The sequence below is a fragment of the Papio anubis genome, chromosome 9 (genome assembly GCF_008728515.1).
Source record: "Papio anubis isolate 15944 chromosome 9, Panubis1.0, whole genome shotgun sequence".
Taxonomy (NCBI): Eukaryota; Metazoa; Chordata; class Mammalia; order Primates; family Cercopithecidae; genus Papio; species Papio anubis.
Genome location: NC_044984.1, coordinates 21,865,454 through 21,879,347, shown reverse-complemented (window position 1 = coordinate 21,879,347; position 13,894 = coordinate 21,865,454). Strand labels below are relative to the sequence as shown.

General features: G+C 37.3%; 1 long non-coding RNA gene across 5 annotated transcripts in view; it reads right to left on the bottom strand.

The window, feature by feature from the left end:
* The window catches only part of LOC103875667, a 239,690-nt gene that overhangs the window by 136,943 nt on the left and 88,853 nt on the right, over positions 1 to 13,894 (bottom strand). For all 5 annotated transcript variants that reach the window (XR_002515585.2, XR_002515584.2, XR_002515582.2 and 2 more), the window contains one exon: positions 12,709 to 12,966. This is a non-coding gene — a long non-coding RNA (uncharacterized LOC103875667). The remainder of the gene's footprint in view (positions 1 to 12,708; positions 12,967 to 13,894) is intronic.

The following is a 13,894-nucleotide window of genomic DNA, read 5'->3' as shown; positions in this document are numbered from 1 at the left end:
AATGAAGCTTTGCCTTACATCGATTTGGCTGGATAATCCAGAAGATCTTAGCTGGGACAAGTCTGGAGGAAGAGTAGAAACCAAGTGTTTTATCAAACCCATTTCACATTGTCCCTGGGTAATTGGCACAGAAAATGTGCAAAATGGTTTGCCAAATCTGGCTGAGATCGACAGACTTTACCCAAATGACAGACAGACTCCTATTACTCTGAGCTAAACAATAATGTTCCTAAATGTACAGATGTTTACAAGGATATAAGTAAAAATGTGCTAAAAAATTTTCAAACCCCAGTACATTAGAGACATTTTGCTGGGATTTGTATAGGATTTAAAGAAACATATTTAGTGCCCTGCCTTCAGAAAGAAATTTTATATGAGCAAACCAACACTTAAATGTATAATCAAAGAAAGAGAATCATCAGTCAGTTTAGGGTAAGCTATGCTGCCTACACTCTTCAGCTGATCTTTTATAAAAGGCCCTAAAGAAAGTGCTTTCCAGACCAGCTAGAGAGAAAAGAGGGTGCATGGGTCAGCTCTCGCTTTACAATACAATAAATCCAAGTGGCTTAAAACAACAAGCATTCATTACTTCTCATAAGTCTATGTGTTGACCAGTTGCCTGGATCATTTATCTTATTTTTGTCTTTGCTTATAAGTCTGAATTTGAGGCAGGATATTTCTCCGAACTCTTTGAGTGACTCCTGACAGGGGTGCCTCATTTACCCAGCCCCCGTTTTCAACTCCTCCAGGGAGGGAGAGTGTGAGCAAATGAGGCAGGAACTGGAGTGCGTGAATACCGGAACCAGCTGGCTGTTTCCGCGCTGGCAGGAGCGAACACTCTGCTCACTCAAACCCGCTAGGCTCCACCCCTCGTGGGAGGGAGCGTGCAGGTGAGCGGGTGCAGGAGTTGGGGCCAGTGCTTTTGGGCGCAGGCGGGAGCAAACTCCGTGTGGGCCCGGTGGCAGCATCTGGGGGGTGTCCACAACCCCTGAAACCCCAGAGGGTGTGTTACAGTGCCTTTTTAGTGTAACGTATTTTAAGTGTTAACAGCTCAGTGGGCCCTTTTGTGTCCTCATTTGTAGCTCCCGAGCTCTTGTCTGGCGTCTAGGAAAACTGAGGTCACACGAAAAATTGAAGGATGGTAAATGTGGGAGATTTTCTTGCCAATGAAAGTGGCTCTCAGGGGGAAAGGGAGCTGAAAAAGGGATGGAGCGGGAAGGTAATCTTCCCCTGAAGTCTGGTCATCTCCGGCCAGATTATTCTTCTCCAAAGTTATGCCACCAAGCTGTCCCTCCAAAGTCAAGTCACTTCTCTTCAACGTCCAGCTGCTTCTCTCTGCTGGCTTAGTCTGGGGTCTTTATAGGCACAGGATGGGGGCAGAGTGGGCCATGGGTGGTTTAGAAAAAGGCAACATTTGAGCCGGTAAACAGGGATGTAAGTTCTTACTTTGGGCTGTGGTCTCAGGCTTTTTGGCTTGAGGGCGGGGCTTTGCCAGGGACCCACCCCTGTGTGCCTAGAATTTCTCTGCCTCCTGACACAAGTGAGCTAAGGACTGATTGGTCTAGGCTAGCTCAGCGAATTGGCTGCAATGGCTCAATTCTGTCTCAGGGGGCCTTTCCTCACTCAGCAGGCTATCCCACAGAGAAGGGGTACCATACAGAAAGATGTGTGCAAGGCCTCTTGAAACTTGGGCTTGATACTGGCATAAGGATACATCCACTGCATTCTATTACTAAAGCAAGTCACAAGGTCAGTCCAGATTTAAAGGGTGAGGAAGAGGCTCTGCCTCTTGATGGCAGCAGCTGCAAAGTCACATTGTAAAATATGTGGAAACAGGGAAGGGGGAAGAACTGGAGTTCTTTTCACAATCTATCACACTCTGCTCTCTGGCCACAGTTATTCGTATTCTTCCCATATGTTAAATCTACTTACTCCCTCGTATCAATGAAACACCTGCTCACTGAATTGTCTATTAACTTACACTAAGATCACTTTTTAAGCTTACATTCCAAGAAGCATAATAACATCTGGCACCACAAATAAGTTGGTTTAGGAAGAACTCTGCATGCATATGGAGCTAACTATTCATAGCCCCTAAGTTTGATCTGTCAGTGAATAATATTTGCCAAGGAAAAAATAAAGGAGGAAAAAGCAACACAACCATGGCCAGCAGTCATAGTCCTGTTATTTTTTTTAATATAAGTTTTGGAAGATGATAGAGGAGATATATATACACACACACACACACACACATATATATACACATATATACACATATACACATATATACACATATATATACACATATATATATACACACACACACACACACATTCCCAGTCCATCCAGCCCATGGTAGAATCAAGAAGCTTCCAGGTAACCTATTGGGAGTAGCTAGGGAACTAAACTATAAATGATCTTTGCCGATCTGTCCTTTCATGTCACTGAAACACTTGGCAAATAATAAAACTATTTTACAATAGTAATTTAACACAAATTGGAAGATTGTGTTTCAATCAGAGAACTGTAAATGTGGCCAGCTTAAGCAAGTTTAATTTTCTGCCCGAGCATTTGACCACCCAGAGACATGTAATGAAAAGCAACTGAACTTGCTTCTGTAAAACTATTTACTCCCTTCAGTTGCAGGGTTTATGGACCCATTGTTCAATAGTTCTCTCTTGGATTTCAACACATGCTTGAGTGGTTGCTAAGTAAAAATATAAAGAATGCCAAAAAGTATACTAGATATTTGGACAGATTAGGTGATAAAGTACCATAATTATGTAATCAACAATTAAAAGGCCAACTTGAACATCTAAAAGGCCAGGAGCCCAAGCTTTTGTTTGTGCTTATCATTCCAGTATATGCTTGGAAAAATGTACACCAACAAATGTTGGCAGCCAATTTAAATCTTCCAAACAGTGCCACCACTGTATTTTTCCTGTCTAGAATGCACTACAATGTAATGCATTCTAATGCAATTTAATAAAATATATATCATAGAGGAGAGCTACTACTAATTCCAGGTTTATATGCAAATTTATGGCTGGTGAAAATGAACTTTCAGAAACATTACTGAGAAGGTAGTGAGAGGTGCTACTACATAAGACATAATTTGTTGCACTCAAATTTTAGCTATATTAATTCCAAGTCCTAGGAAGTCTCTGGGAAGTAGAAGCAACAATCAACAAAACTTTTGTCACACAATATAACAGCTGTGGAAGACTGGCATAGTAATGATCCTTAATGAATGATACCTCCTTCATCTAGACCCTTGTATCATTCCCTCCCACACTGATTCTGAGCTTGGCCATGGGTCTTGCTTTGGCCAATGGAACATTAGCCAAATGACATAACCAAAGACTTGAAAAGTGCCTGTGCACTAGGGCTTGTTCCCTGGTAATGCAGGCATCACGTGAAAATGCCTGAGTTAGCCTGCTAAACACGCTCGGATGAGAAAACAGGCAGCAACAATTGCTAGGCATGTAGTGAGGCCATTTAGACCATCCAGCTCCAGTTGAGCCATCAGATGACTGTAGTCACATGAGTGACCCCAGCCAGAGTTGCAAAAGAACTGCCCAGCTGTACTCAGCCAATGTGATTAACGTATAGAATTGTGAGTAAATATAATAGTTGTTGTTTATGTGACTATATTTGGTGTGGTTTGTAACACAGGAGACAGCTGATACAGCAGCAAAGTCTCACGTCCTCCCTTTGTTCTCTTGAGGTCTGATCATGCCTTTGCTCATATCCTGCCAGTTTCTTCAGCTTCCTAGACTGGCCCGTCCATCCTGTCATGTCTGTCCTTAGTCTCTAAGCTGGTATCAATTCAATTCAATCCAATTTAACAAGACTTTATTGAGCACCCATTCTTTCTTCAGCCTTCTAATAAACTACTAAAAATAGTATCAGTTTCACATTCACTAAATGAGCTTCTATTCTGGGATAGCCTCTTTGTGCAAATATGTGTTGGATAAAACAAGTATTACAGAGTTAGGTTATTTGAAAAACAGTTGATTTTTACAAGAGTTTTAGCCTATCAAGGGAGCTTAATATGAAAGTGAGTGTTGGAGAACAGGATATGCAGTGAGTGCATGAATGAGTAACTGTGGGTGGTGGGACTGAGAGAAGGATGGTTGGAAGGAAAATGAAGAATCTGCCAGAAAGCCATGGGAATCAGTCAATAGCAACAAATGACATGCCTTTGCTTTATGTGTCCAGAAGTCCTCCTTCCTGACCTTTCTTCTTTATACCTCCTTTTTCTTCAAAGCACACTCTAAATATCATGCAGCTTTGGCATAAATGGAAAAGTTTGTAAAATTTATTATTTTTTTAAATGCTCACAGGAAAAAGCACAGTAGTCCACTGGCATCTCCCCTACCATAGTGTTTATATCATCATTAGCCACAAAATCTGGTTGAAAGTGCAACAAAAATAAAGTGGTGGGTGAGGATGAGACACATGGCTGGACATGCTTTCAACAGCAGGCATCTGGCCAGCCATGTCAACAAATGTGGTCCACATGGCACAGAGTAGTGTGGTAAGAATGGGCCATGTAGTAAAGAGAGGAGAAAGAGCCAGTCCCTTCCCAATGTACAGGCTGCCCCCAAACACACACCCTTCTATTTAGTCAGCACCACCACATTACTCAATTCCAGGCAGACTCATCTGGAACTTTGCCATGTGACAGCTCTATTCTGCCTTAGGAATGAAAATTTAAACATGTTTCTTATATTTTATGCCTATTTATTTGCTTGACTGGCCATGTCGACCTAGTAACTATGCAGGAAGATGCTACTTCTAGGTAGAACCTAACTTACATTGGGTCTTGGACGGCAGCACAATAATTCAGGATGAAGGAGGGCATTGCCATTTTGGAGATGGGGCAACAGAAACATGCCACCAAATTTTATTGGGCTTCTATATATCTAAGCAAGGAGAGCCACAATAACCAAAATCAATGCCGGACATGGTTAGATTGTCTCAGCACAGCAAATGAAGGACATTTTGTTTAGAAATTCTCAAGTGAAATGAAAAAAAAAAGTTACAATTTAAAACACAGTATCTTAATCACTTTTTTTTTTTTTTTTTTTTAGACAGGGTATCCCTTTGTTGCCCAGGCTGGAGCACACTGGTGGGCTCACTGCAGCCTCAACCTCCCAGGCTCAAGTGGTCCTCCCACCTCAGCCTGTTGAGTAGCTTTTGGTAGAAAAGTATGAAAATATTCCCAAGTAGTTCTTCCTTTATGCAAGAATAAACAAGAAGTAATCTTATTCAAGAAAATTTATTGAATTGAATGATAAATCTAAATCTATAATGAACTCTACACTATGCTTTGTCTAAAAGAAAACTAAACCCACATGTGTTTATGAACTGAAATTATGTCAAAAATCACTTTAATTTAAAAATGGTTTACCTTCTCTAATTTTATTTTTTATTTGCTATTCTTTCCTTCACTTTTCTCTTTAGCTCCTTTGTTACAGTTAAGATTTTCTAGTAACACTTTGCTTACATTTTGCCCGTTATAGTTAGGCAAACAAGTTCTGAAGTAATTTCTTATTTAATAAACACGGACCTTTAGGACCTGTTAGATATTCAACGCATTGTTCAGAGGAGGAAACTAAGATTTAGTCCATTTCATTGATTTGGCCAGACCCATGAGGAAAACGGTGGGCATGGTGGGCCCCTATCCAGGCTAGATTCCTGCTCTTCCTTCTGCACCATGCCTCTGCCCTGGAAAATCACCAGGTTTTTCCCCAGCCTGGTGATAGGACTGCTTCATGTAACAGAAGCAGACAATGTTTGCCCACAGGTATTGTCTTCAGAGGATATCTTTTCATTTGCTCAAGTTCTATTTTTGTTGTTTCTACTTATTTGTATTTACTGCAATCTGTTTCTCCAATTATAAATAAGTTGTATTTGAAATGCTCAGGTATGGGGACCTTTGTAAGAGAAAGACTTTTGTGGCTTATGTCAAATTTGACATGTAAACCATTGTGGACTATCTTTTCACTTTAGTATTTTATGATTTTCCTGGAAATTGAATAAATCAGCAATTCCAGTGTCTAAAAGAAAATGTGAAGAGAATGTGCTTTTTATCATCATAACTGTACCCCAAATTCCCAGAATGGAAACTTGAAAAATACCTTAAAACATAATTTGGGATTACATATTTGAATTACTTTTTTAAAATGTCCTATTTTAAAAGAAAGTAACATATTTAAAAGAAAAAATTCCTATAAAGTTCTCTTTATATTTAAAAACACATTTTTTTCCATAAAACTAGTGGCTTTATAGGTCATCACATTATTAAATAAAAATAGTTGGGCAATAGTAAAAGTCTAAATTATCAAGGAATTTGGATTAAAAGATCAAAACAACCTTTCTACACTTAAAAATTATTTTCCTTTAAGAACATTTTTGCTTACCTATTCATAATATGGAATTAAAGTATATATTTCTTATCTAACATACAATTATATGTGTTAGAATGATTAAGTATGTTATATCTAATATAACTATTAAGTATTCTCCTTGTACTCTTTGTTATCCTTTAGAGATTTTAAATCCATAGTAATATTTAAATCACAAAATCAAGCTAAAGATATTAGGATTTGCTTGTCAAATTTTTCCTTGAGAGTATACTACTTAAAACCTACACATTTTTCAGGACTCTAAATGGTAACACGAAGATATTTTCATATACAAACTTGAATTGGATTATATCATTTAAGCCCTATTTAATACTAATATATGATATTCTCATAGTACTTTATCACTTACAAAGTAGTAACTTTTTTAAAAAGCTTGTTTTTAATTTCAAATCAAAACAAATATTTAATTCCAAATTATTATTTTTTCTTCTTAGTGAAAAAACCTACACAGAAACATTTGAACTGTTTTCAGCAGAGGTGACAGCTAAATGAAGACAGCAGAGAAAATAAATGAAAATGAAAACAGAGATCATAGAAGAAAGAAAGAATACTTTTAAAACATGGAGAAATAAGGAAAGAGGTTTAATGTAAATGTGATACAGTCATATTGATTTAACTCATACATAAGTGCACCAGGCAAAAAAAAAAAAAAAAAAAAAATGGCAACATAAATGTGCTGGGTAAACTTTAAGGATCCAGAAAGGAGCCATTTATTGCTCTGTAACCTCAGCGGCAAGCTAAAATTATTTCCTAAATAACAGATTTCCAGTCTTGCTGAATTATTGTGTAACTGAGGGGCAATAACTTTCACGTAATCTCTCCCCTGGCTACCTGTAAAATGAACAACATGAACTAGATCCAGGTAATCTTAGATGCCATTTTCAGAAAATTCAATCTTGGAAACTTTTCTACGGAAAATCGAGTCACCCAACAATTCAGGTTTTGGGAGTTTTAATTAACAAAGTGGTTCACATCTAAAGAACAAGAGAAAATAGTATGTTAATTTTGAAGTTTAAATAGCATATGTTATTTTCTTTTTCAGGCCCCATTATCAAGAATAAGTAAGTTAAGTTGGGCCAGATATTTTTGAGAACTTCAATTGCTAGAAAAGTTTAAGTCAGATGTCACATAAAAGTTTCTCTTGTGATACTGAGATTTCCAAATAATGCTTACATTTTCTAACAAAGTCGTAAGTCAATTTTAAAATTTGCTTGTCTCTTAACTGGAACAAGGAGTGGAAAATGACAAATTCATATTGCTTCTTATATGCATTCATTCATACATGTACTTAATAGGTATTTTACCTAACTCAGATAGGTAGATTTGGCCAATGGAGCTTTTTTCTTTTAGTATTTATCCAGTTTCAAATTTAATACAACCTACCATTATGATTTCACCGGTTGATGATAATTTTGTCAAGCATTACAATTCTTACATGAGAATTCTTATGAAAATAAACTAGATATAGATTTAGATAAGTTCAGGTTATGCTTATTGATATACAGGGCTTGACAAATGTAATTAATATTTCTTCTCCGTAAAGATTTCAACTTGTTTTACAGATCCATATTGATGCATTGTAGTTTTTAAATAATGTTTCACAAAGCTGCAGAAAATGAAAAAAGATTGTTTTGATCCTATATCTTGTAAATATGAGATTAAAAAATTAGAGTTCTTCAACCTGGTAACAAGTTTGTAATTTAGGTGACTAAGTTGAACCATCCTTTAAAGAACTGGGTAAGTGTTAAAATTTTCAACCCTTAAGTCTAGTTCTAGTTCAAGAAGGTAAATTGGGCACACACTGTGGTCAACTATATTCCCTGAGAATATATTGTCATATAACCTAGACTTTAAAAAAAAAAAAAATGAAACAATGGAGAAACACTATACCCAAGACTGTTCTATCTTCAAATCTGTGGAGAAGGTGGATGCTGAGCTGTTGAAATAATAGACAGACTTCTATTATAATAGTTCAGAATTGCAAAAATTCTATGGAGGGAAGGAGTTATAAACGAGGTGAAACATTGAGAATTAATTGAAGGCATCTTTATTGCATCAAGCAGTTGGCATTTACTCCCAGGCCGAAAAACAAAAAAGGTTATCGGCGGGTGGGAAGGGCAGGGTGGGAAAGGGGTCCTGTAAATAAGTGGCAGAAAATGCCAGTAGAAAGCTGAGGAGTCAAGTGAAGATATTGGTTCTTGGAGCAGCTGTAGTTCTAGAATTTGGAGAGTTCTTAACTTGTCAATAAGAGTTTTTACCCACTCATTCTAAAGTGAAGTTTTCTAAAGGACACGACTCACCCTATTCCACTTGACTTCACATAGAATCACCAGTTACTAGAGGGACTTAATGGGAAAACTGTCTTACATATAGAACAGTAGAGGAAACTCACACCATTCTATATATAGTATTTCTTCTTAAAATATAAGTGGGCAAAACAAGATATTTGAGAAGAATCAGTAGCATGGAGGAAAAAGACTAAGATGAACAGAGATAATTCAGGGAATGGAAGAAAACATATAACACCTAGCAAATACTCAAGGAGACCAAAGAGATGTTACATCCATGAAACAAGAATGGTTTGCAATAAAAAAGTCTTCATCAGAGACCAAGGCAGAACTCTCAGAAATGAAAACTAACTGGAGAAATTTAAAATTTTAATTAGAAAATTAATACAGTTAAGAAAATATTACAGAATGTAGAACAAAGAAACAAACAGAAAACAAATTAGTGAAAAATATTACACACACATACACACACACACACACACATATCTCTCTCTATATATATATTTAGTTCAGTACTTGCAATATAGGCATCCTAGAGATAAACAGTGGGCAAAGTAGAAGTAAAAATGATCAAGGAACTAATAAAGAAGATTTTCCCAGACTAAATGCAGTCATAAAGTCTGCAGTTGGAGTTTGCTTAAGTGTCCAGCACATTAAATTATAAAAGGCTCACCACCTAAACAGATTTTTGAGACATTTGAACATCCAAATGAAAAAACAGAAAATCCTAAAAGCTTTCAGAGACAATAAATAACTACAAAGGAAGAAAAATATGATAAGCAATAGACTTTCAGCAGCAACATGGAGGCTAGAAGGCAATGAAGCGATGCCTTTAAAATTCCAAAGGAAAATTATTTCCAACCTAGAATTCCATACCCAACTAAAGTACCAACCAAGTATGAGGGGAAGTTATAGACATTTACATATATGCATGGGCTTACAAAATTTAAACCCTTTCATTTTTCTCAGAAAGTTAGCTGAACATATACTTCTGTATACTAAAGAGGTAAGCTATAGATTCATCCCAGAATAGTAGACAAATCCTGAGGAATGGCAATACCGCATGTCGTAGAGAGAAACCCTGCCAAAGGAGAGTAGGAGGAGAAAGGATAAGCTTCATAAAATGAAAAGAGTAGCTCTCAGATAAAAATAATTAATAAGAGCATACATAAGCCTCAGGATTCAAAGTAAATTACGTAGAAACGATAAGTCAAAACTTTATGAAATGTCAGAACATTTTTATCAGAAAGTCTCAGACTAAATATAATGCAAACAAAAATGTGGTTAATGCAGGGGTCCCAGGCCCCCTGCCGGCACAGTGGTGGGCAAGCATTACTGACTGATCCCCACCTCCTGTAAATCAGCAGTGGCATTACATTCTTATAGGAGAGGGAACCCTGTTGTGGACTGTGCATGTGAGGGATCTAGGTTGCATGCTTCTTGTGAGAATCTAATGCCTGACAATCTGAGGTGGAATAGTTTCATCCCCAAATCACCCTCCTCCACCACCCCACCACCACCCTCATCTGTGGAAAAATTATCTTTCGTGAAACTGGTCCCTGATGCCAAAAGGTTGGAGATGGCTGGTCTAATTGATTACAAGAAAAGAAAATTCACTTGATCTTCATGCTAGCAATATTCTCCTTCTACTGGCTTGGGACATTGGACCTGACCTGGCCCAAGAGGGAATAACATTTACAAACTCACAGATAATATATATATAAAGATATTATATTAATATATGAATATATATTAATATAGAAATATATATTTATATATAATTATTTTATGCATGTATATGTTTAACTATTCATTTTTTAATTTTTAGGTGAACATAGAAAAGCTTGGAATAAGAATTCTCAGCTGTGATTGCAGGATAAACTGTAAACATTACCAACCCCAAGAATATAAAAGCAAAAGTGCAGCTGACAGAATATGGGATGTGGCAGATCGGGGCAAAATTACTCCCATCATTAAGTTTGCAGAGTGAGGAAATATTGTCAAAATTTAGTGAAACAAGAAGTAGAAGTTTAAGTGTATTTTTAAAGTTATAAATATAACAAGCTAAAGAATATAAGTATATAATGATATATAATGAAAATCTAATTAACAAATATTGAGAACAGGATTGAGAGAGGTCAACATGCAGTGAGCTACATATGCACCTTTCACAGAAGGTGTTCAATAATGTGGCATAAGGTTGTTGAATCTAGAAATTTTAAAAAGTAAAAAAAAAAAATTATCTAGAGATATGAAGATAGTCAATAGGGGACTTAAAAATGAAAATGGTTGACTTTCTCTCCGTGCAAGCAGCCTGGGGAAAGCTGTGACTATTGCTCTGAATTGTATGTCCTCCGACAAATACTATGTGTTATTTGTCAAATGAACATTTGTTACTTTGATACAACTATTCCTTTCAAAAATAAATGAATAATTTTAAATCATCAAGATCTTGCTTGGACATGAAAAAGAACAGTCTAGACAACATAATTCTGGACTGGTTTATCTACTGGAGAAAATGATCATAGCTGCCATTTCCTGAGCACCTATTTTATATGAGGCAGGATGCTGAGTACTTTCTATACTGAAGATCACAACAAGGTAGAAATTACAATGCTTATCTCAAAGATGTGGAAACTGAGCTTCAGGGAATTTAAATAACTAGTCTGAAGTAATAAAGCAGTTGAGTAGTAGATCCAAACCTATTCCAAAGTCTAAAAATATTTAAAAACCAAATGATAGAGGTCACATTAAATGGTCCCTCAAAGCATATTTCAAGTCTGACATTCTCTGATTCCAAAGCAAAATAAGATAACATTCTACTCAATTTTTCACGTTAGCCTAAAAATCAATACAGAAACCCAATATAATGTGGGTAACTAGACAGTTTCATTTTCAGGGGTTGCGTGTAAGGGCCAAAGGGTTTATTATCTAGCACAAGTGCCGGAATGTTCACTTGCAGGCCCTTCGTACATCTGGTGTGCCTGCGTCACACTTGCACATACTTTATTTGATTAATGTTTTCTTGAGCCTACAACATTTCTGCATGCAAAAATATTACACTGTTATAGGAAAACAGTAAATCAAACAAAAAGGGGTCCCTTTATCAAAGCCTAGTTTATGTTTATTTTAAGAGTGTTCAAAAATCCACTCCATGCGGTTACGTTTTACGGCTCATGAAAACAAGCTCCAAATGTACAGATATTTCATAACATTCCTATCAGCATATAAGAGCTTCTTTCACAGCTGGCACAGAGTGTCCTTTCTTCTGTCTCTTCTAAATCGGTAGGAAGCTCCTTAGATCTCCTTTTGCGAACATTTTCTCTCCTGGCAGTGGGGAATCACAAAGGGGACGCTATTGATCTGGCGCTGAAGGGAAAATTTCCACACGATGAGATAGCTAACATAAGTACAAGTTCAGGCAGGAAACCAATGATTTTATTAATTATTGCTGGTCATGTCATTATAAAAAATACTCAGGCTAGAAGGAAAAATACAGAATGCTAGTATGAGTGTGTGTGTGTGTGTATGAGAGAGAGGAGAGAGAGGAGAAAGAAGGGACGGGAGATGGGAATGAATGCCATCCTGTAGACACCCCACCAGCACTCACCAGAGGAAATCAAGTTGCCGCCAGTTTGGCTGGGGTTCAGCGCCATCTGCATAGTATTTAAAAGTGAGAGCCAAACTCTGAGCTATTTTATTGGAGTTAGTAAGGAAGCTCTCCAATCTATATCTGAAACTCAACCGTTCCAGCTTCTGAGCATCACTAAAAAGAGCTTATGGAGGTCAAGGAACTTAAAAACAGCATGAGGAGCCGCTTTGCAGTCCATATAAAACTAGGAATCAGGAGCCTGGGCGTTTGCAGAGACCACTTGGTCTCTAATGAATGGTGGGAAAATCCTGAGATGGCTCTTGGGAAGAAGATTGTGAGATAGAGGACAATAATAGTGCAGTATTAATAGGTAAACTAGACACAGAGTACTTACTCTGGGCCAGGCAGGGTTTTGAGGTTTTTAGATTCATTAATTCATTCAATATCCACGGTAGCTTCATGGAGTATTATTATTATTATCTGTATTTTGCTGAAGAATATTCCAGGATGAGTTCCTACATTATGAATTCTCTTCCTAATGTGATTTTTAATGTTTGTTCCCTCAGAATCCAAGACTGTACTTGTTTTTTGTTTCCAAGTGACTCAGAAGTATGCAAATGTGATTCTCAGTTTCTTTCAATATCCATGAAGCCTTTAAGAAAAACACAGATTTGAATAGATTAATAAGATTTATTGACAGATATAGTTAATAGTGATAATAGCTATTTATTGAATGCTTTCTAGTGCCAAATCCTCCTTTTCATGTAATAAATTAAAGTAATCCTTATAACAAACCTATAAGGCAAATGCTGTTATGACACCCATCTATCAATGAGGAAACTAAGTCACCAAGTATCAGGTAGTGTACCCAAGAACACAAAGCTAGTAAGAGGCAGGAATTAACCCAAGGCCACAGACTCTAGAGTCTATTCTATTGTTCTCATATCTATTGTTACCACCCCAAAACTTAGTGGCTAAATCCAATACTTTATGATTATTTCTTTCTCAGTTCTGCAGAATAACTTGGCTCAGTGAGTGGTCTCACTGGGATCTCTCAAGAAATTATAATCACATGGCAGCGAGGGCTGGAATCAAATGAAGACAAAACTGGACTGGATGTCTAAAATGCCTTTTCACTTACAAGCCTGAACCTTATCAATGATGGCTGGAACTGCTGGGAGTCAGCTAGCCTCTGCCTCTCTCCCCATGTGGCCTCTCAGTGTAGGTAGTTTGGACTTCCTCACAGTGTCGTGGTCTCAGGTCTGTCAGATATCTCATGTAGCCTGTGGTTTTGCCCAAGTGAGCAATCCAAAAGACCCAAGACACTGTAGCAAAGTTTCTGTTCACTTAGCTTTGGAGGGATGCAGCATCACTTCCACTGCATTCTATTAGTTGAAAACAAGTCACAGAATCAGCCCAGATTCAAGAAGAGGGGATTTCACAACAACAGTGTAGACACTTGGAAGCATGATTCACTAGGGGATTATGTTTGGAGACCAGTACCATAGCTCTTAGCTACATTTATTTGCTGCTTATTCTGCAAACTGGAGAGCTGGAGTTTTGGTTTTAGTTTGAATGAG